This window comes from Pteropus alecto, unplaced genomic scaffold, assembly GCF_000325575.1.
Source record: "Pteropus alecto unplaced genomic scaffold, ASM32557v1 scaffold11, whole genome shotgun sequence".
Taxonomy (NCBI): domain Eukaryota; kingdom Metazoa; phylum Chordata; class Mammalia; order Chiroptera; family Pteropodidae; genus Pteropus; species Pteropus alecto.
The window spans coordinates 12,168,955-12,191,374 of record NW_006431956.1 but is presented as its reverse complement, the minus strand read 5'-3'; the positions used below and the strand labels follow the sequence as shown (position 1 = coordinate 12,191,374).

At 32.9% G+C, this 22,420-nt stretch overlaps 1 protein-coding gene across 1 annotated transcript in view; it reads left to right on the top strand.

The window, feature by feature from the left end:
- Positions 1-22,420, top strand: part of DNAJC1 (DnaJ heat shock protein family (Hsp40) member C1) — a 186,782-nt gene that overhangs the window by 99,925 nt on the left and 64,437 nt on the right. The window lies entirely within an intron of this gene.

Sequence of the window (22,420 nt, the reverse complement as noted above, 5' to 3'; positions counted from 1 at the left end):
CAGGATAGGAAAATTCCAGTTACTTTACATCCTTGCCAACACTTGGTCAAGTCTTTTATATTTTAATCATTCTGGTAGGTATGTAGTGATATCTAATTATGTTTTAATTTACATATCCTTTGATGAATAAGATTGAACACTTTATGTTAATTGGACATTGATCTCCTATATGAAGTGCCTTTTTAAGACTTTATGTTGGGTTGCTTGTGTTTTTTCATACTGGTTTGTAAAGAGTTCTTTACATATTTCAGAAATTAGTCTTGCATATATTTCTTCCCATTGGTTTGCCTCTTCACTCTTTTAAAGGGGTCTTTTGATGACTAGAGTTACTAATTTTAATCATCAATTTTTTCCTTTCTTTTATTTGGTGGTTTTTTTGTGTGTGTTGTGTTTAAGAAATATTTTCCTACCACAAAGTCATAAAGACAATTGCAAGTCTTTCTAGAAGCTTTAATACTCTACTTTTTACATTTAAGATCGGTAATCTCCTGGAGTTGATTTTTGTGTTTGGTGTGAAGTGATGATTGAGTTTACTTTTTTTCAAAAGTTTTCCAAATCAAAGGCCCAATACCAATTAATGAAAAGACTGCTTCCTACAGCTCTACACATACCACTTTTATCATACAAAAAGTGTCCAGAATTGTGTGGATCTGTTTCCAGACTTTCTTACATGTGCTACTAATCTACTTGTCCATCCTTGTGCTGACACCACAGTCCTAATTACTGTAGCTTCATAATAGGCATCTGGTACAGTAGTTTTCCAGCTTTGTTTTCCTTCTATAAAATTGTCATTTTCCATTTTTATGTAAATTTTAAAACCTTCTTGTCATTTTCTACAAATTATTAAACTGAGCTCTTCAATTGGGATTACATTTGATATGTAGAGCAATTGTGGAAGAACTGGCATCCATATGGCATTGACTTCATGGCAACCCATGAATAAATCAATTCAAAAACATTTTTTTGATAATCTGTTGCAGCTTTTTGTACAGACATACTGCATATCTTAGATTTATTCTTGGGTATTTAGTGTTTTTAGATGACATTGTATATGATATTGTTTCTTAAATTTCAACTTTCTAACTATATTTGGTATATAGAAATACAATTGATTTTTGTATAATAACCTTGTATCTAGCAATCTTGCTAATTTTTTAAATTCTAATAGTTTCTCTAAATATTGTTTTTTTTCTCTTTTGTACTTTTCCAATCCATGTAGACCAGGAGTGATGATAAGTGTCCCTGTTTCATTTCCAGTCTCAAAAAAAAGCATCATTAAATTTTTTTCTTTCATCATTAAAATTACATATTAAACTTATATCACTGTTAAATATGATGTATCAGTAGGCTTTTTGTAGCATGTTTAACTGAGAGACTTCATATAACATGAAATTCACCACTTAGAAGTACATACTTCAGTGGTTTTAATCTACTCACTATGTTGGATAACTATCACCACTATCTAATTAAAGAACATTTTTATCACACCAAAAATAAATGGCTCTCTACCTGTTAGCAGTTAGCTCCAATTCTTTGCTCTCTTCTTCCCTGGCAACCACTAACCTATTTTCTATCTCTGTGATTTGCCCATTCTAGACATTTCACATAATTAGAATTGTACAATATGTGGCTTTTTGTGTTTGGCATGGCATAACATTTTCAAAGTTCATCCATGTTGTAGTATTTAATGGTACTTCATATCTTCTTATGGCTGAATAATATGTCATTGTATGGATATATCGCGTACTGTTTATCCATTCATCAGCTGATGGACATTTGGTCTGATTCACTTTGGGGCTGTGATAAAGATGCTGTGAGCATTCACATCCAAGCCTTTGTGCAGACAGATGTTTTGTGGTTTCTCTATGGATTACAATTAACATCTTAATTATAACAATCTAGTTAGGATTTATGCCGGTTTAATTTCAATAGTATACAAAAACTTTTCCCCATGTAATCTCTTACTGTCATGGATTAAATCTTTTATATGATGTACCTGTCAACCTACATTTATGATTATTGCTTTATGCAATTGTCTTTTAATGAGATTACGAAAGAAAAGGAGTTACAAACAAAAATACCTTTATGCTTTTATATTTATTTAGTTACCTTTCCTGATGTTTTTTTCTTCATATGCCATTGAGTTGCTTTCTAATGTCCCTTCATTGCATTCTGAAGAATTCCCATTAGCACTGATAGGGCTGGTTTGCTAGTGACAGACTCACTTTTTGTTTATCTGAGAAAGTCTTAATTTCATCATTTCTGATGGATAGTTTTGCCAAATAATTCTTGGTTGACTTTTTTTTTTTCTGTACTTTGAATATGCCATCCACTACCTTCTGGCCTCCACTATCTCTGATTAGAAATCAGATGTTACTCTTACTGAGGGTCCCTTGTAAATAAATGATGAGTCGCTCCTCCTTTCCTGTCATTAAGGTTTTCTGTCTTCACCTTTAGCTTTTGACAGTTTGATTATGATATATGTAGGTGTGGATCTCTCTGAGTTTATCCTTTTGGAGTTCATTAACCTTCAAAGTTTAGAAGTTTTGACCATTATTATTCAAATATTCTCTGCCCTCCCCCTTTCAACTACCACCAGCCTACATCCTCCTCCTCTCTCCCTGCTTCTGTCTTTTCTATTATGTATATGTTGATCACTTGATGGTATCCCACAGGCCTCTGAGGCTTTGTTTACATTTCTTCATTCTCTTTATGTTCCTCAAGCCAGATAATCTCAATGGATCTGTGTTTGCCGATTCTTTGGTTCGCCTGTTCATATCTACTGTTGAGCCCTTCTAGTGAGTTTTTCATTTATTATTGCACTTTTCAACCTCAGAAGTTCTGTTTTGTTCTTTTAATAATTTGTTTATTGATATTACAAGTTAGGTAGGTGATACATTGTTCCCATACCTTCCTTTAGTTCTTTATAGATATGGTTTTCTTTAGTTTGTTGAACATATTTTAAATAACTGATTTAAAGCTTTTGTCTAAAGTCTATTGTCTGGCTTTTCTCAGGCAGTTTCTATTTATTTCCTTTTTCCTCTATGGGTCATACTATATTGTTTTATTGCAGGCCTTGTAATTATTGCTGTTGTTGTTGAAGTCTGGATATTGTGAATATTATAAATCGGTAACTCTGGATATCAGATTCTCTCCCTTTCCTGAATTTGTTTTTATATCAGTCTTACTGTACATGTTTGTTTAGTGACTTCTCTGAACTTATTTTATAAGCTCTATTTTTTGTCTTGTTTGCCCATTGAGGTTTCTTCCATTTGCTTACTGATCAGCTAATAACTGGACAGAGATTTCCTTAAATGCCTGAAGCCAAAAATTCTTCCATTCTTTGCTATGAGCTCAGTATATGTGTTGGAGCTTGCCTTCCACGCTCAGACAACTCTACCTTAGCCTTTACTTTCAGCTTCCAAAGAGCCTTAAGGTCAGCAGCAGGCGAGAACTTAGGTTCTTCTCAATTCTCTTCTGGGCATGCCCACATGGTCTAGATTCTCAGGAATGTCAGAGCATCTTATTTTTCAGCTTTTCTTCCCAAATTTTTTGGTTAATCTATTGTATGGCCAACTGTTTTCTGTCGGTTGAGGCAGCCATAGCTATGATATTAGCCTGTAAGAGTTTTTCAATTAATGCCTCCAGGAAAGCAGCTTGGAGCAATAGGCCGGTTTTGAGTTAGGCAAAATAAAGACAAGTCTTTTGAACCATCTTCCAGGAAACTGCCAAACAGGTCAGAACAAATAATTACAATACTTTGCAAATTAGTTCATTCTGCTCCCTTCAGTATCAAGAATGTGGCTGTTATTTTTACAGATAGTGCTGAGCTGTAGAACAAGGAATAGGAGTGGAGTAAGTTAAAGCATTGCAAAAGTCACTCTGTTGAGGCAGCCATAGCTATGATATTAGCCTGTAAAAGTTTTTCAATTAATGCCTCCAGGAAAGCAGCTTTGAGCAATAAAGTCACTGTTCTTATCAAGAGTCGGCTATTTTTCTTGAATACAAGTTAAGTGTAGTAATGTAATCCTTTGGTTAATTTCCAGAGTTCTGAAAAAGTAAATTCTGGTTAATTTTGCCCATTTTTTGTTGCTGGAGAGGTGGAATTAAAGTTCCTTACTCCGCCATTTTTATTGACATCACTCTAGGTTTTTTAAAAATCAAATTAAGTTATTTTCCTAGACTTGCTAAGAATTTTTATTTATTAAAAATGAATATTTTCAAATGTTAAATACTTTTTTTGGTTTTTGCTTTTTTGGTTGTATGCTTTTTTACCTTTATTTTGTTAATGAGTTGAATTATACAGTGATTGTTTTTCTAATGGTAAGCCACCTTGCTTTCCTACACTAAACCCATTTTTATTTTATTTGATTTGTTAACATTTTGTTTAGGATATTTGCTTTTGTGTTTATGAGAGAGATTGGCCTATGATTTCTTATATTTGTCATATTTGGTATCAATCATACGCTAAACTTTTAAAATAAAAATTGGGTTTCTTTTTACTTTTTATTTTGAAGTAATTTTAGATTCATGGGAATTTACAAAGACAATAGAGAGGTCTTACGTACTTTTCACCCAGTTTTCCCTAATGGTTATATCTTATATAACTACAATACAATTTCAAAACCAAGAAATTGATGTTAGTGCAATGGCTGTGTATAGTTGTATGCCATTTTACCACATCTATAGATTTATGTCACAACCAATGCAATTAGAATATAGAACTATTCAAAATACAAAACACAAATATATTACTCATACTTCTTTATATTCACACCCATCCCTTCCCACTATCCTTAACCTCTGACTACCACTAATTTATTCTATCAGTGTAGTTTTGTCATTTTGAGAATGTTATATAAATGGAATTATTTACTATGTGACCTCTTGAAATTGACTTATTTGTGCCTTTTTTTCTTTTTATTGAGGTATAAACTGACATATAAAATTAGTGTCAGATGTACAACATAATGATCCAATATTTGTGTATATTGCAAAATGATCACGATGTCTATTTGACATCTGTCACTATACATAGTTAGAAAAATCTGTGTGTGTGATGAGAACTTTTAAAATTTACTCTGCTAGCAGCTTTAAACTATGAAATACAGTATGAGTATAGTCATCCAGCTGTACATTATATCCCCATGACTTATTTATTTTATAACTGAAGTGTGTACCTTTTGACTCCGTTCAGTTATTTCACCCACCCCAACCCCACCTCTAGGAGACAATGTGTTTTATCTTTGAGCTCAAGTTTTCTTGGTTTTATTTCTGATTTTATTGTTTAAGGTTTCACTGAAAATGTGAGATCATATATAACATCATATGGTATTTGTCTTTCTCTCTCTGAATTATTTCACTTAGCATACTGCCCTCAAATTCCATCCACGTTCTCACAAAAGGTAAAATTTTCTTCTTTTTATGGCTGAAAAATATTCCACTGTGCATATGTGTGTGTATCACATTTTCTTTATCCATTCATCAATGGATGCACACGTAGGTTGTTTCCATATCCTGGCTACTATAAATAATGCTGCAACAAACATGAAGGTGCATGTATCTTTTCAAATTAGTGTTTTCATTTTCTTCAAATAAATACCCAGAAGTGGTATAACTGTTTTTAATTTTTTGAAGAACATCAATACTATTTTCCATAGCGGCTGCATCAGTTTACATTTGTACCAGCAGTGCATGAGGGTTCCCTTTTCTCCACATCTTTTCCAACTCTTGTTATTTCTTGTCTTTGATAATAGCTATTCTAAGGTGATACCTCATTGTGGTTTCAAATTGCGTTTCCCTGATGATTAGTGATGATAAGCATCTTTTTATGTGCCTGTTGGCCATCTGTATGTCTTTGGAAAAATGTCTATTCAGATCCTCTGCCCATTTTTTAATCAGATTATTTGGCTTTTAGTATTGAGTTGTATGAGTTCTTTATATATTTTGGATATTAACTCCTTATTGGATGTAGGATTTGCAATTTTTTTCCATTCAGTGTATTGCCTTTTCATTTCATTGGTTTCCTTTGCTTTGCAGCAGCTTTTTAGTTTGATGTAGCCCCATGTTTGTTTTTGCTTCTGTTGTTTTGCTTCTGGTGTCATACCCCCAAAATTATCACCAAGACTGATGTTAATGAGCTTACCATCTATTTCTTCTAGGAGTTTTATGGTTTCAGGTCTTACATTCAAATTTTTAGTCCATTTTCAGGTCATTTTTGTGTGTAGTGTAAAATAGTGGTCCCATTTTCCCAGCACCATTTATTTAAGAGACTGTTCTTTCTTCTTTGTATATCCTTGGCTCCTTTGTCATGCATTAATTGGCCATATAGGTGTGGGTTTTTTTCCAGGCTCCTATTCTTTTCCATGGATCTGTATGTCTGTTTTTTAAGCCAATGCCATATTGTTTTGATGACTAACTTTGTAATATAGTTTGAAATCAGGGTACATAATGCCTCCAGCTTTTTTTTTTTTTACCCTTAAGATTGCTTTGGCTATTTGGGGTCTTTGGTAGTTCCATACAAATTTTAGGATTGTTTTATTTCTGTGAAAAATGCCATTAGACTTTCAATAGAGATTGCATTGAAACTATAGATTGCTTTAGGTTGGTATGGACATTTGAACAATATTAATTACAATCGTGAACATGGAACATCTTGTCATTAATTTGTATCTTCTTCAATTTCCTTCATCAGTATTTTATCATTTTTAGTGCACGGGTTTCTTCCTCCTTAATTATATTTATTCCTAGGTAGTTCTTTTTGATACAATTGTAAGTGGCATTGTTTTCTTAGTTTCTCTTTCTGGTAGTTTATTATTAGTGTATAGAACACAACAGGTGTTTATATATTGATTTTGTATTCTTCAACTTTACTGGATTTATTAGTTATAACAGGTTTTTGGTGGAGTCTTTAGTGTTTTCGATATATAATATAATGCCAGCTACAAATAGTGACAAGTTTACTTCTTTTCCAATTTGGATTTTTTTTTTTTCTTGCTTATTTGCTCTGGCTTGGACTTGAAATACTTATGTTGAATAAAAGTGGTAAGAGTGGACATTATTGCCTTGTTCCTGAGCTTAGAGGGAAGCTTTCAGCATTTTACTTTTGAGGATGATGTTAGCTGTGGACTTTTCTTATCTGGCCTTTATTATGTTGAGGTATGTTCTCTCTATGCCCACTTTATTGAGAGTTTTTATCATAAATGGATGTTAAATGTTGTCAAATGCATATATGGAGGTGATCAGTTGATTTTAATTCTTCATTTTGTTAATGTAGTATATCACATTGATTGATTTGCAGATATTAAACCATCCTTGCCTTCCTAAATGCCACTTGATCATGGCGTATGGTCCTTTTCAAGTATTGTCGAATTTGGTTTGCTAATGTCTTATAGACAGTTTTTGATCTTCTGGGTTATTGGCCTGTAACTTTATTTACTTATAATGGCTTTGTCTGGTTTTAGTATCAGGGTAATACTCACCTTGTAAAATGACTAAGGATGTGTTTTCTCCTCTCCTATTTTTTTTGAAGAGTTTAAGAAAGATTGGTATTAATTCTTTTTTAAATATTTGGTAGAATTCACCAGTGAAGGCACCAGGTCCAGGACTTTTATTTATTGGGAGGTTTTTCATTACTGATTAAATCTTATTATTAATATTTTTTCATGATTCAATCTTGGTCGGCATACGGCTATTACGCACTTCAAATTTGGCTCATATGACTAGATACTAGATTTATTTTATTTCATTGGAAATAATTTAAATTTTATTTTAAATAGCTTCATGTGATAAGTGGCTATCATATTAGCACACATTTATGGGGTCTATAATGATTTTCTCCTTTTCTTTCCAATATTAGATATTTGTCTGTCTGTCTGTCTCTATCTCTCTCTCATTAGTGTTTTCGGTTTATTAAGCCATTAGTCTTCCAAAAAAAAAAAATTCTAAAAAAAAAAAAGCATTCTCTGCCTCTTTCCAGTCTTTATATTGTATGCCTATTTTCTACATTATTGATTTCTTCTCTTTTATTTTTTCCTTTGGTTTACTTTCTTTGAATTTAGTTTGCTATGCTTATCTAACCTCTAAAGATGGAGAGTTACAATATTGGAGAGTTACAGTATTGATTTCCAGTCCTTCTTGTAATACATGCATTAAAGGCTACGAATGTCCCTCTAGGAATGGCTTTAGCTATAAAGCCACAAATTTTAATACTTTGTTTTCTTGTACCATTCAGTTAAAAATATTTCTAGTTTTCACTGTGATTGCTTTGTTGACCTATAGACTCTTTAGCAGTATATTTCTTAATTTAAAAATACATGGTAATGCTCTACTTATCTTTTGGTTATTAATTTCAAGCTTATTTTTGTGTGCGTGGTCAGAGATTCATTTCAGTCCCTTGAGATGGTTTGAGACTTGATTTATGTGCTACTTTATGATCACTTATTTTAAGTTTTCAATGTACTTTTGAAGGAATTGTATAATCGTAGATACAGTATTCTATATACTTAAAGTTTCTTTATTATATTTTTAAAGCATTTGGTGCTGATTAGTTTTTAATCAGTTTATTTAAGCAGTTACAGTGAGAGATTTCTCAGCTCTTTATAGCTCTGTCAGATTTTTCTTTATGTATTGAAGCTTTTGGTACAAATGATTTTAATAGTTATATATTTTTGATAAATCAAAACTTTTACTATACAAAGTATTTAAATTTATCTCTAGTAATGCTTTTTGGCTTTTCATTTTTCTTTGTCTAATATTAATATAGCTATACTAACTTCCTTTTGGTTTTTTTTTGTAAAGTGCATATTTTTTTCATCCTGTTATATTTTGTTTTCTCATACATTACATATGCCCTCTGTTATTGTGCAACTTTTCAAAATCTAGCCTGACAGTATTTGAATACATTTGAAACATTTATTCTATTTTTATTTAGTAAAATTACTGAATTTGGGAGTTTAAATCTGCCATCTTACTATTTGGTTTTTATTTGTCCTTCCTGGTCTGTGTTCTTTTTCTCTATATATGATCTTGACTTCTTTAGGATTAATTAACTAATTTTTAGTATTCCATTTATTCTTCATAATCTAACTTCTTTTTTCTCTCTTCTTTTGTATTGCTTGATTCTTTTTTACATTCCATCTCCACTTTTTAACAGCATCAGTATTGATATGCAAATGACATAAAATAAACTGCATTTTAAAGTGTACAGTCTAACGCATTTGGACACCTGTGGAACCATCATCAGGATCAAGATGTTGGACAGATCTATCAACCCCAGAAATTTCCACATGCCCCTTTATAATCTGTCATTTTCAGCCCTATATCTGTCTTCTGGCAACCACTGATCTGCTTTCTATTTGTAGATTAGTTTGCATAGCTTAACATATATATAATTATGTATATAGAAGCATACAGTACGTACTCTATTTTGAGATTTATCCATGTATAGTCATATTTCAATAGTTTGCCGTTTTTCGTGCTGAGTAATATTCTATTGTATGGGTATACTACAGCTTTTTTATTCATTTACCAGTTGATGGACATTTGATTTGTTTCTAGTTCTGGCCTTTATAAGTAAGCCCGCTGTGAAGATTCATGTACAAGTCTTTGTGTGGACATATGCCTTCATTTCTCGGGTAAATGCCTTGTAGCGGAAGGACTGGAATGTGTAATGAGTGTACATTTAAATATTTCAGAAGCTGCCAAACTCTTTTCCCGAGTGGCTATTCAATTTTACTTTTCTAGGAATAGTAGGCAGTGAGTCCTCAGTGTCGTCTATAGGTTCTCGACTTTTAAGCAGAATGATATATAACAAAACCTTTTTACCTTAGGCTAATTGATATAAATAAGAGAGATTGCTATGGCATCTCATCAACATTGTAATGAAACAACATCGAACCAGACATTATTCAAGAACCTGCCATATTATAAGAGTTGCAATTGCTCCACATCCTTGCCACCCTTTGCTGTCATCATTCTTTTTAATTTCAGCCATTCTAGTGGATGTGTAGGACTATCTCATTGTGATTTTAATATGTAGTTCCCTAATGATTAATATGCTGAACATCTTTTATGTGTTTGTTTTGCATTTGAACATTTTCCTTTTTGGGTGAGTGTTCAGATCTATTGCCATGTTTGTCTTTTTATTGTGGATATTTTTATTTTTGATTATAAAATACACTTAACAAAATTTAAGATCTTAATCATTTTTTAAGTATGCAGTTCAGTGGTATTAAGTATATTCACATTGTTTTTCAGTGATCACCACTATCCATCTCCAGGACTCTTTACATCTTGCAAAACAAATTATATCCATTAAACAATAGCTCCCCATTACCCTCTCCCCACAATTCCTTGCAATCGTCATTCTACTTGCTGTCTCTATGTGTTTGACTATTCCAATACCTCACATAAGTGGAATCATATACTCTCGCTTATTTCATTGAGCATGACATCAAGGTTTATGCATGTTGTAGCATGGGTCAGAATTCCGTCTTTAAATTTATTTTGAATTGCAGTTGACGTACAATATTATATTAGTTTCAGCTGTATCATTGCAATCGTCATTCTACTTGCTGTCTCTATGTGTTTGACTACTCCAATACCTCACATAAGTGGAATCATATACTCTCGCTTATTTCATTGAGCATGACGTCAAGGTTTATGCATGTTGTAGCATGGGTCAGAATTCCGTCTTTAAATTTATTTTGAATTGCAGTTGACATACAATATTATATTAGTTTCAGCTGTACCATGTAGTAATTAGACATTTATATACCTTATAAAGTGTTCATCGCAATAAGTCTAATACCCATCTGACACCACACATAGTTATTACAATATTATTGACTATATTCCCTATGCTGTGCTTCACATCCCTGTGACTATTTTTATAACTGCCAATTTGTTGGCGGTTATAAAAATAATCCCTTTTACCTTTTCACCCAACCCTCCAACATCCCCCCCACAATCCGGCAACCATCTGTTCTTTGTAACTATGAGTTTGTTTTGTTTGTTCATTTATTTTATTATTTAAGTTCCACATATCTGCAATCATATGATATTTGTCTTTGTCTGACTTATTTTACTTAATGTAATACCCTCTAGGACCATTCATATTGTGACAAATAATAAGATTTCATTCTTTTTCATGGCTGAGTAATATTTTATTATATATATGTACCATATCTTTTTTATCCATTCATCTATCAATGGACACTTAGGTTGCTTCCATATCTTGGCTATTGTAAATAATGCCACAACGAACATAGGAGTGCATATTATCTTTTCAAATGAGTGTTTTGGATGTCTTTGAGTAAATACCCAGAAATGGAATTGTTGAGTCATATAGTTCTATTTTTAATTTTTTGAGGAATCTCCACACTTTTCCATATGGCTGCACCAGTTTATACTCACACAATGGTACCCTTTTCATATCCTCTCCAATACTATTTGTTGATTACTCAATGACAGCCACTCTAACAGATGTGAAGTGATACCTCATTTTGGTTTTGATTTGCATTTCCCTGATGATTGATGATATTGTGTGTCTTTTCATCTATCTGTTGGCCATCTGTAGGTCCTCTTGAAGAAATGTCTATTCAGGTTCCCCACCCATTTTTTAATAAGATTGTTTTTTTGGCATTAACTTACATGAGTTTTTTAATATATTTTTGATATTAGCCACTTATCAGATGTATCATTGGCAAATATCTTCCCCATTCAGTAGGCTGTCTTTTCATTTTGTTGCTCATTTCCTTTGCTCTGCAAGAACTTTTAGTTTGATGTAGTCCCATTTGTTTGTTTTTTCTTTTGTTACCTTTTCTCTAGGAGACATATCCAAAAAAAATATTGATAAGAGCAGTGTCAACTTACTGCCTGTGTTTCCTTCTAGGAGTTTTATGGTTTCAGGTCTTACATTTAAGTCTTTAATCCATTTTGAGTTTATTTTTATATATAGTGTAGGGAGTGGTCTAGTTTTTTGTTGTTGTTGTTATTGTTTTTTGCATGTATCTGTCCAGTTTTCTCATCACCATTTATTGAAGAGACTGTGTTTACCCCATTGCATGTGCCTGTTTTTATGTCAATACCATGCTGTTTTGATTATGATAGCCCTACAGTAGTGTTAGTTATCAGGTAGTATGATATCTCCAACCTTGTTCTTTTTTAAGATTGTTTTGGCCATTAGAGATCTTCGTGGGTCCATAGAAATTTTAGTAATAGTCTATTTCTTTGAAAAATGCCATTAATATTTTGGTAGGGATTGCATGGAATCTGGAGATTGCTTTGTGTAGTATGAACATTTTAATGATGTTAATTCTTATCCATGAACACAGTATAGCCATCCTTTATTTATATTTCCTTCAGTGTCATAATTTTTCAAGTGCAGGTCTTTTACTTCAGTTAAATTTATTCTAGGTAGTCTTTGTCATGCAACTGTAAATAAGATTGTTTTCTTAATATTTCTTTTGATAATTTGTTATTGGTGTATAAATATGCAACCGATTTCTGAAAATTAATTTTGAATCTGCTACTTTACTGAATTCATTTATTAGTTCTAATAGTTTTTTAGTGGAATCTTGTAGGGTGCTCTGTATCATGGCTTCTGTAAATAATGACAGTTTTACTTCCTTTCCAATTTGGATGCCTTTTGTTTCTTGTTGCTGTGGCTAGGACTTCTAATACGATGTTGAATGAAAGTGGTGAAAGTAGACATCTTTGTCTTATTTCTGATTTTAAAGAAAAGTGTGTTAGCTGTGGGTTTGCCATATATGGCCTGTATTATATTGAGGGGCCTTTGAGGACAGTTTTTGTCATAAATGAACATTGGATTTTATCAAATGCTTTTTCTGTGTCTGGTGATATGATCATATGATTTTTAACCTTTGTTTTGTTTATGTGGTTTATCAATGACAGCCATTTGCAGATATTGAACCAACCTTGCATCTAGGAATAAATCCCACCTGATTATGGTATCTTTTTAATGTATTGCTAAATTTAGTTTGCTAATATTTTGTTGGAGAGTTTTGCATCTATGTTCATCAGTGATATTGGCCTATAATTTTTTTGTTGTAGTGTCTTTGTCTGATTTTGGTATCAGGATAATGCTGGCCTTGTAATGCTGGCCCCTACTCTTCAATTTTTTGGAATAGTTTTCGAAGAATAAGTATTCTTTGAATGTTTGGTAAAATACACCTGTAAAGCCATCTCGTCCAGGGCTTTCGTTTGTTGAGAGATTTTGATTACTGATTTGGCATCTGCCTGCATCTACAGGCTTGGTGGGAAGAGAGTTTAACAAAGGAGCAATGGGGCCTGCCAGTGCTTTCATCCCCAGAGAGAGTTGCCCCAGCCCTTGCCCTTCAAGGCCTTGCCCTGAAGTTAGTCAGTTTAGTTCCTCCTCATATGCCCTTGGCACTTTTCACGCTGCAGTCCCTGCACTGGACCTTTGAGCAGTGAGTTTGTGAGCAAGTGAGCCTGTGTGTGTGTGGTCTGTTTAAGACCTGGAGCACCTTGGTCTCCCGCAGCCCTTTGTTTCTCTGGGACACAATCCCTGCTGTTTATCACAGCCAGATGTTATGGGGAATCCTTTTCCTGGCACTGATGGCACTGGTTGAGGATCCTGATCTGGGGCTGGGACCACTTCTTAGGAGGGACTTCCACAGCCGAGATATCCCCCCCATTTCTTCATCGCCACACCGTGGTTGTGGGACTTGCCCATACCACATCTCCACCCGTTCCTACCAGTCTCACTGTGGCTTCTTTACATCCTCACAGGAATTCTGTTCAGCTAGTCTTGAGGTGGTTCTCAGTGATGGTTCTTCCATAATTTAGTTTTAATTTTGATGTGGTCATGGAAGTGAGCACAGTTTACCTACTTCACCATCTTGAGAGGAAGCCATCTATTCCCATGTTTGTCTTGAAATTCTTTATATGTTTTAGATGCAAGTACTTTGTCACTTATACATTTTGTAAATATGTTCTCCCATTTTATGCCTTGCTTTTCATTTTAGTAATAGTATCCTTTGAAGAGCATAAGTTTAAATTTTAGATTTTCATTTTGTGAAATATGTTTTATTTTATGCTAAGTTCTTTTATGTCCTAGTTAAGAAATCTTTGCCAAACATAAAGTCATAAGAGTTTCTCCTATGTTTTCATCTAGAGGTTTTATAGGTTTTGGTACTTATATGTAAGTTCGTGATTGATTTCAAGCTAATTTTTACATATAGTATGAAGATAAAAGTTGAGGTTCATACTTTTTTTTAAATGTATGGCTATACAGTGTTCCAGTGTATGGCTATCCAGTGCACCGTTCGTTAAAAAGGTTATTCTTTTTCCCTTGCATTGCCATGATACTTTTGTTGAGGGTCAATTGAACATGCACATATTGGTTGATACTGGGCTCTGTATTCTGTTCTATTAATCATTATGTCTATGTTTACACCAATACAATTTGTTTTGATAATAATCTATATAATAAGCCTTGAAATCAGATACTATAAATCCTACAACTTTGTTCTTCTTTTTAAAATTGTATTGACTATTCTAGTTTCTTTATATTTTTACATAGAATTTAAGATCAGTTCAATTTCTACAAAAAAATTATGTTGGAATTTTTATTGGAATTGAACCTGTAGATAAATTTGGGGAGAATTGACATCTTGAGTCTTTTTATTCATGAACATGATATAGCTTTCATTTTATTTAAGTCTTTAATTTCTCTTAGGAACATCTTTTGTCAAATTTACATTTAAATAAGTTATATTTTGATGCCATTCTAAATTACATATTTTTAATTTCAATTTCTGTTCTTTATGAGTATATAGAAATATAATTGAATCTTGTGTATTGACCTTTTATCCTACAACTTTGCTAAACTCACTTATCATTTCTATCTAGTCTGCAAATAAAGACAGTTTTATTTCTTTCCTTCCAGTTTAGAATCCGTATATGTCTTCTTGCTGCCTTTTGATTGGATACAGTCTCCAATTCAATGTTTGTTTTCAGTGATTAGAGAAGACATCCTCATCTCTTTTTTGATCTTGGATAGTATTCAGCCTTTTACCACTAGGAATGATATTAATTCAAGGCTTTTAGCAGGTGTTCCTTATAAAGAGGAGATGAGTCCCTTCTGTTTCTAGTTTGGTGAGAGTATTTTTATGAATGTATGTTGGATTTAGTCATTTTTATTCCACAGCTAATAGAATAACAATATAGTCTTTCGCTTTTATCTGTTCATATAGTGAGTTTAATGGATTGATTTTAAAATACTATACTGACATTGCATTCCAGGAATAAACCCCATTTAGTCATTAGGTATTATCATTTTTATATATTGTAGATTTGGTGTGCACATATTCTTAAAAATTATGTCTGTTTATGAGGGATTAGACTATAATTTTGTTTTTTGCTTTTCATAGCAGATAATGCTGGCCTCATAGAATGTATTGGGAAGTGTTACCTCTTCTCTTTTCTACAAGCATCTGTGTAAATTTTTGTCTGTTTTTTCTTACTTTAGCTTTCATAATTTGTCTTTGAAGAAATTTGAGTATTTCATCTAAGTCGTTGAATGTACTAAAAAAAGTTGTTTATAATATTCCTTTATTATCATTTTAACATTTGTAGACTCTGTAGTGATGTTTCCTCTTTCATTTTCCATATTGGTAATTTGTGTCTTCTGTTTAATTTCTGGTCAGAGTCACTAGAAATACATCTATTTTGCTGATTTTCTTTAAGAATCAGTTTTTGTTTTATTGAGTTTTTCTATTGTTTTTCAGTTTTGTATTTCATTTATTTTTCCTAACAAGTTTTTCCTGTTGTCTACTTATTTGGGTTTCAATTTGCTCTTCTTTTTCTAGTTTCTTAAGGTAGAAGCTTAGGTCATTGATTTGAAAACTTCCTTTTTTAAATATTAATGCTATTCATATCCTCTAAACATTTATTTATTTAAATACAGTTTTATATTTTGAAATTTTTATACTTATGTAAAGTATTTACATTATATTTTAGCTATATAGAACAATTTTTGATATTTTTATTTTCATTCAGCTCATAACAGTCTAATTTCCTAGGTGATTTCTTCTTTGACTCATCTTTAGTTTTCTAATAGATAGGTATTTTCCAGATATCTTTCTGTTTTTGCCTTCTGTTTGTATATAATTTTATTACTTAAGTTTACAGTTTTTGAAGTTTTGGGTGAGCATTTAATTCTGTTTTATTTAGTATTACTGACATTTGGGAGTTTAAATTTATCAATGTAATATTTACTTTGTCCCTCCTATTTTATTTTTTTTCTGTTTCTTACCATTTTTTAGATTAATTTTTGATTTCCATTTCTCCTCTCTGTGAACTGGTTATAATTATATACTTTTTATTCTTTTAGTGGATAATACAGAGTATTCAACACACACCTTGACTTATTACAGTCTTGAATGAGTTTCTGTTGCCACTTCCCAAAGAAATGATCTTAGACCTTTTACTTCATCTTCTTCCTATGTTTCGTGTATTATCATGTGTTATGGGTTGAGCTGTGTCCCCCTGAAATTTATATTTTGCAGCCCTAACTTTCATTTCCTTAGATGTGACCTTTGGGAATAGGGTCATGGCATATGCAATTAGTTAAAATAAGGTCATACTGGAGTCTGTGTGTATAGAACTGTGTGATTCTGCAGCATTTTCCTGGATTCCTTTGTTTCAAAGACCATATTTTCTTCTCATTAGAATTTATGTATATGGTTTCTATTGTTGAACTGACCCTAAAATGTGCACATTATACTTTTAGTAGGTACTTGTTAAATTAATCAAGTGTCCAAAGTAATTAATCATGGTAACTTCTGCTGAGAAAGCATATTCACAGGGGAAGTGAGAGACAAAATACTGGACTCTTAATGTCGGGAGACTTCAGGTCGAGTTTTAGCATTATTGTTTGTTACCTATATTATCTAGGTTTTAGTTTTCTTATTATTTAACACTATATAAAAAGTGTGAAATGACCTACTCTTTTTACTGTAGAGAGAAGAGTATATATTTTCAAACATTTTATAAACTGAGAAACTCGAATACAAAGTTTGCCTCTTATTCTAGTCTGCTTTGGGATCCTCCTGTCATTTTCAAAGTTTTCATCTACATTTAAATTTTCCTTTTGTGCTTTTATTAGTAGAAACCAAATAGATAAATATTTGTCCCAGTTGACCTCACTGCTATATGTATTAAGAAGTTGACTCTTTAAGAGCTTCTCTGATATTCTCCCTAACTAGTTTTTGTTTTGTCCAGTATATATATTTGGAAAGGTTTTTAAATACCATGCTATAAAATGGTATAATGAAAGATGAGCTTTTAGGAAATGGTGCCTTAGGCATATGACATAGTGGTGAATGATCATGTATAGAGGCTAATGTACCTATGTATATCTCACAGAGACAAATTGCATAAGGAAAATACCATAGTTGAAAGCTAGCTGTTGATCTTACTGATAATTCCATGTCAGATAGGGGAAATATAAAATTTTTATCATCATCATGATTCCTAACATCTTGTGAGTGTCAGTTATTGTCCTACGTGCTGTATATCAAGTAGCTCATTTAACCTCCAAGAACCCTAAGTTGGTAACATTTTTTCCATTTTACAGAGGACATTTGATCATCAGAGCCACTGTGATATATTTATTGAATAATAAGCAGTTGCCATGTTTTTAGGGCAAAAATATTCAAATACCAGGGATTTTACATGTCTCAGTCAGTGAAAGTAAATTAAACATCAGCTCATCAGTAGAATTTCTTAACCTTCTTAAACTGTTGGAAGGGTCAAACCCAAGTAATTTCTTCCAGATTTTGCCAGGGCTTTCCTTAGTGACAGTGCCTACAGCACTTGTAGCAATAACTAAAGGATGAAAAATATCCAAATAGTAAGAATATTAGATGAAAAGTAAAATTTTAAGTTATTTCTGATTACTTTATAATTGCCAGAATAAGTTGGTGATAGTCATCTTTTTTTCAGTTTCTGAAACAATATAGTTAATATTTAAATGCAAAGCAGGGTCAACCGATTTTTTATGAAAACTGTAATTCAGCTATATGATTGATAAAAGTGAGATTTTAATGAGTCATTGGGTAACTCAAACCAAATAATTTTCCACCATAAATATTATAACAAACTCTTTTAAAACAAAATAGTTCCTCCTTTTTCCCCCCTGGTGACCCAGTGGTAATGTTCTGCAGTGTTTTATGTAGAAGACCTGGATTTCATTCCTGTTCTCGTTATCTCTCTCCCCGGGGCTGCAATGAATAAAATAAGAAATAAAGTCACTGTCCTGCATCCTTACTGCCATGGGCTGTGCCCTGTCAGATTCATAAGCTAAGCTTATGGGCCTGGTTGGTATTGGGATAGAAGACCTCAGAGAAAGGAGTCTGTGGAACACACGTCACCTGTGTAGCCAGTGCTTCATCTTCCTTGAACTCTTGTCTTACGGTCATTATTGCACTTTCCTCTTTACTATTTGATTGATTTACTTGCTCTAGGAAAAAAGGGTCTTTTAAAAGCAAATGCATTTCTAGTAATTTAAATCAATGCATTTATTTTCTCTTTTCAAATTTGAAAGACTATTTAGTTTGAAAAGTGTTGGCTATATTCTCGAAGAGACAGTGTTCCAACTAGCAGTGTTCTTTATTGTCTAAAAATGTACTTTCTCAGGGCCTTCTCATTTTATCTCCATAGAGTTCTCTGCGAGTGTTCTTTTGTTTCTGTTTGGAGCGATAATGTCGCCTTTGTTTTACAAGTGATATAATACAACACATGAAACTTTTTAAAACACATATAATGTAACTGTGTGAAGATTCAAAACTTGGAATTGTTTTGTTCTTTCCTTTAAAACCTAGATTACCTACATACTCTATCATTTCAATTTTTAACTTAAAAGTCTCGAGTGCCAAAAATTTTAATTAGGTATATGTACAGGTTTATGAATAATACATGATGTATATAATTCAGTTTAAAAAAATGCACTGTTTTAACCATGAATAGACCCAGTCTACCCACAGCTGTTCTTCCCTAAATACACACACACCTTTCATAGTTACAAATGGTACATATGTATGCATGCACACACATACCTATGTTCTCTAACGGATTGGTTTGAGCACTCTCTCTCCCTCCCTCCCTCTTTGTCCCTCCCTGCCCCCTCCCTGTCTACAAAGGGATTTTTTTCTAATGACATTTTACATAGAACATCGATATATATAAGACAGATACAAAAAGCTGAGCTGCTCTGATTAAGGTGAAAACAAGGGAGGCTAGAGTCCCATCCATTTGGCCTTTTCCTCACCTCATGAAGCAAGGCACCTTGGAAGAACCTTAAAGGTCTAAGAAACATGTCTGCCCTCCTGTTTCACATTCATCCATATGCACAAAAATTTAGTGTTTCCAAAGAGTTAATGGTGAGTAAAGAAAAGTAGGTAAACAATGACCAATATAAGAACAAACAAATTAGATTATTGTGAGAAAATAGGTACTTGAATAGAGATAATTGGTGTGTAACTGTGCGAGAACATTAAATGAAAAAAGAAGAGCACATATCTTCATCAGGAAAGCAACTTCTAGAATACTGCTCCTATTCAAAATGTTGATTGTAACACTAGAACTATGAACATGGACCCGCAAAGTATTCAGCAATGGTGTTTTCTTATTCCACTCTTTCTCCAAACCCTCTTCATTTCTGTTTAGAATGACCCCAAACCAAAATTAAACCCCCAAAGTCATGGCAATCAGTTAAAAATGGATGGCATCTTGTTCTTTATGAAATTAAAATGGTCCTTTAATTGTATTATGCAGTATTCCAGAATTGATCTAATTTATAATTTAGTACCATTTAAGATAATATTCCTTATATGTCATCAATGAATTTTCAAGGAGTAGTTTTTCAAGTATTTTGGTGTTGATCATTTTAAACCAGCCCTCTTGATCAAAATTTTAGAATACCCCATTGGAGTGGTGAGTTGATCAATGTTTAAAAATTGATTCTTCAGAGTGAAGAGCTTCAATTTGTAGTATTTACCTATTTCAGTGGGAGTGACAGCCAGCATGGCAGATTTGAAATTATCACCATGAAGTCACTGAAAGTGGAGCTGGGAAAAGATGCACAGTAGTAGCTCACCATTATGTTTCCACCTTGTAGATACAGTAGATGTGAGTATTCCCCAAGGCCTACATAATTATAAAAGGGAGTAGAATATTTAAGAAGTGATGTTTTGAGAATTACCTTTTTTAGCATAATTTTAAGTTTATATAACTTAATTTTTAATAATGGATAAGACATGTTTAACAACTGGCTCACAAAGTTTCTGAAACTTTAGCTATTGGCTCTCACGAGCTGGTGTGAGTGGGCTCCAGTACACCACTGCTTGGAGGAAAATTCTGTTTCTTTGCCTTTTTTCTGTAAATCTGATTTAAATATCCTTTGTCTATCTCCAAGATTCACTGTACTAATGCAGGTTATTTTGCCATTGCTATTTAAAGGATAGCAATATAAATACCAGTCTTCCTGCTGCTTTTTATCAATTTGTTCTGTCTGTATTAAGTCTTCTATTATATTATTTGGTAGTCATTTAATATTTTACCTTCCTGTTACTTGTCTAGCAGGATGACTTTAAACCTATCAAAGTGATTATCTTTCCCATGTCTTAAAAACAGAACCAAAAGAAATATGCTGAGTACATTCAAGTATTAGTGAGAAGTATTTGATGCTAGATCTTCATCTTCCTTAAACTGCCTAGATTGATCTGTTTTGTTTAAAACAGGGTTTTTAAAACTTTTTAATGTGGTTAGTTGATAACAACTGAAGTCTCCAGTGAGATCTCTCAGCAATAAATTATTTATATTCATCGTTGATAATATCAGCTTGCCACTAAATATTTTCATCATTTAATAAAATTGTTTTACATACACTTCTGGAACATTTTTATATTTTCAAAATAATTTGACTGTGGCAATATTAGATCTAGAATATCAGCTGTTTCCAAAACATGAATAGAACTTTGCCTATCAGCAAATCATGTTTTGCTGAGTTGGCCTTTTGCAGTAAAGATGTTTATCACATAAATAAAGCTTCAAGAATAAAAGGAAAACTCTTTCTTTATAAACATTGTCTCTGACCATTATAGAATGGATAGCAGAGAAGACACCCTAATTCATTATTATATTATACGCTATTAAAAGTGCATTTCAGGGATCTCTTGATCATCATGACAGAAGAGGGCCAGTTATTTGAGAGCTCAAAAACCTGATATATTTGTTCACTGTTTATGTGTGTGGTGTTCTTGCTTTCTTAAAATCCTATTTCAAGTCTATTAAAATCACTTTCTACAGATATTAAGCTATATTTTGAGATTCTTTTAGAATTATAACTTGATAACATTCGAGTACAAAAAATGTCAAATCTCTCAATTTTTCAAAATTTCTGACTTTAAGCCCTTCCCCATCAGGGTCTATGAGAAAGAAGTCTGTTGTCATTCTTTGGAACACAGCCCCTTTCCCAGTGGTTTCTCTAAAAAGAAGTCTGGGGTTGCTGCTTTGGTGCTTACCTGAGAATACCCTCTAAGTCCTTCTGAAGGGAGTCTACTCGCTCCTGCTCAGGCCAGTGTGGCGTCTGTATTCTCTGACATAGAAAAGACCCTCTGGCAACTGCCCTTCCCCATGCCAAGCTAACTACAGGACCTTGCTGCCACTCAAACTGCCTGCAAGAACAAATACGCAATCACTGCTTCCAGCCACTCTCTTCACACAGCCCCAGAGAATCCACAAACCTGTCTTCCCTTCCCAATTTTAGGAACTCTTTCACCACCACCCCCGCAAATTATCTCTGTTTCTTTCTTCAACTGTCCCATTTACACTTGGATTTTTTTTTTCCACCCTTTTCACACACAGATGGAACTTAAATGGCTTCAGTAAGCACTGGATAGTTCTAAACTAGGACACATTTCTTTTAAGCAGTAAAAAGTAAACAATAGAGCAGATTTTCATATCCTGCTATATTAAATTCTTATCCTGAAGTTTTCTGAGTGGGAAAAGAGAAAATAATCACAGTCCTGACTCAGAGTTTTACAGACTAAGATAAGCGAAAGAACAAAATAAGAAACTGTACCTTTCTGTTGACTAAAATATGTACGTGAGCTTTATCTGTTTGTATACATCGCATTCATGCATATATTCAAGAATGTAAACGAGGACAAAGAATACTATGAGAATTAAGTGAAATAAATACATAAAAGTGGCAGACTGGGCAGTCCTTCAATAAATATTAGTTTAATCTTAATTAGATAATTTTGTAAAAGAATTTTCCTTAATGGATTTATGGTTAAGGTGGGTGTTGGCATGTTTTATTCAGTGACTAATGCTCTCTCTTGCTATCTTTAGTTTTAGGTCTTTCAAAGAC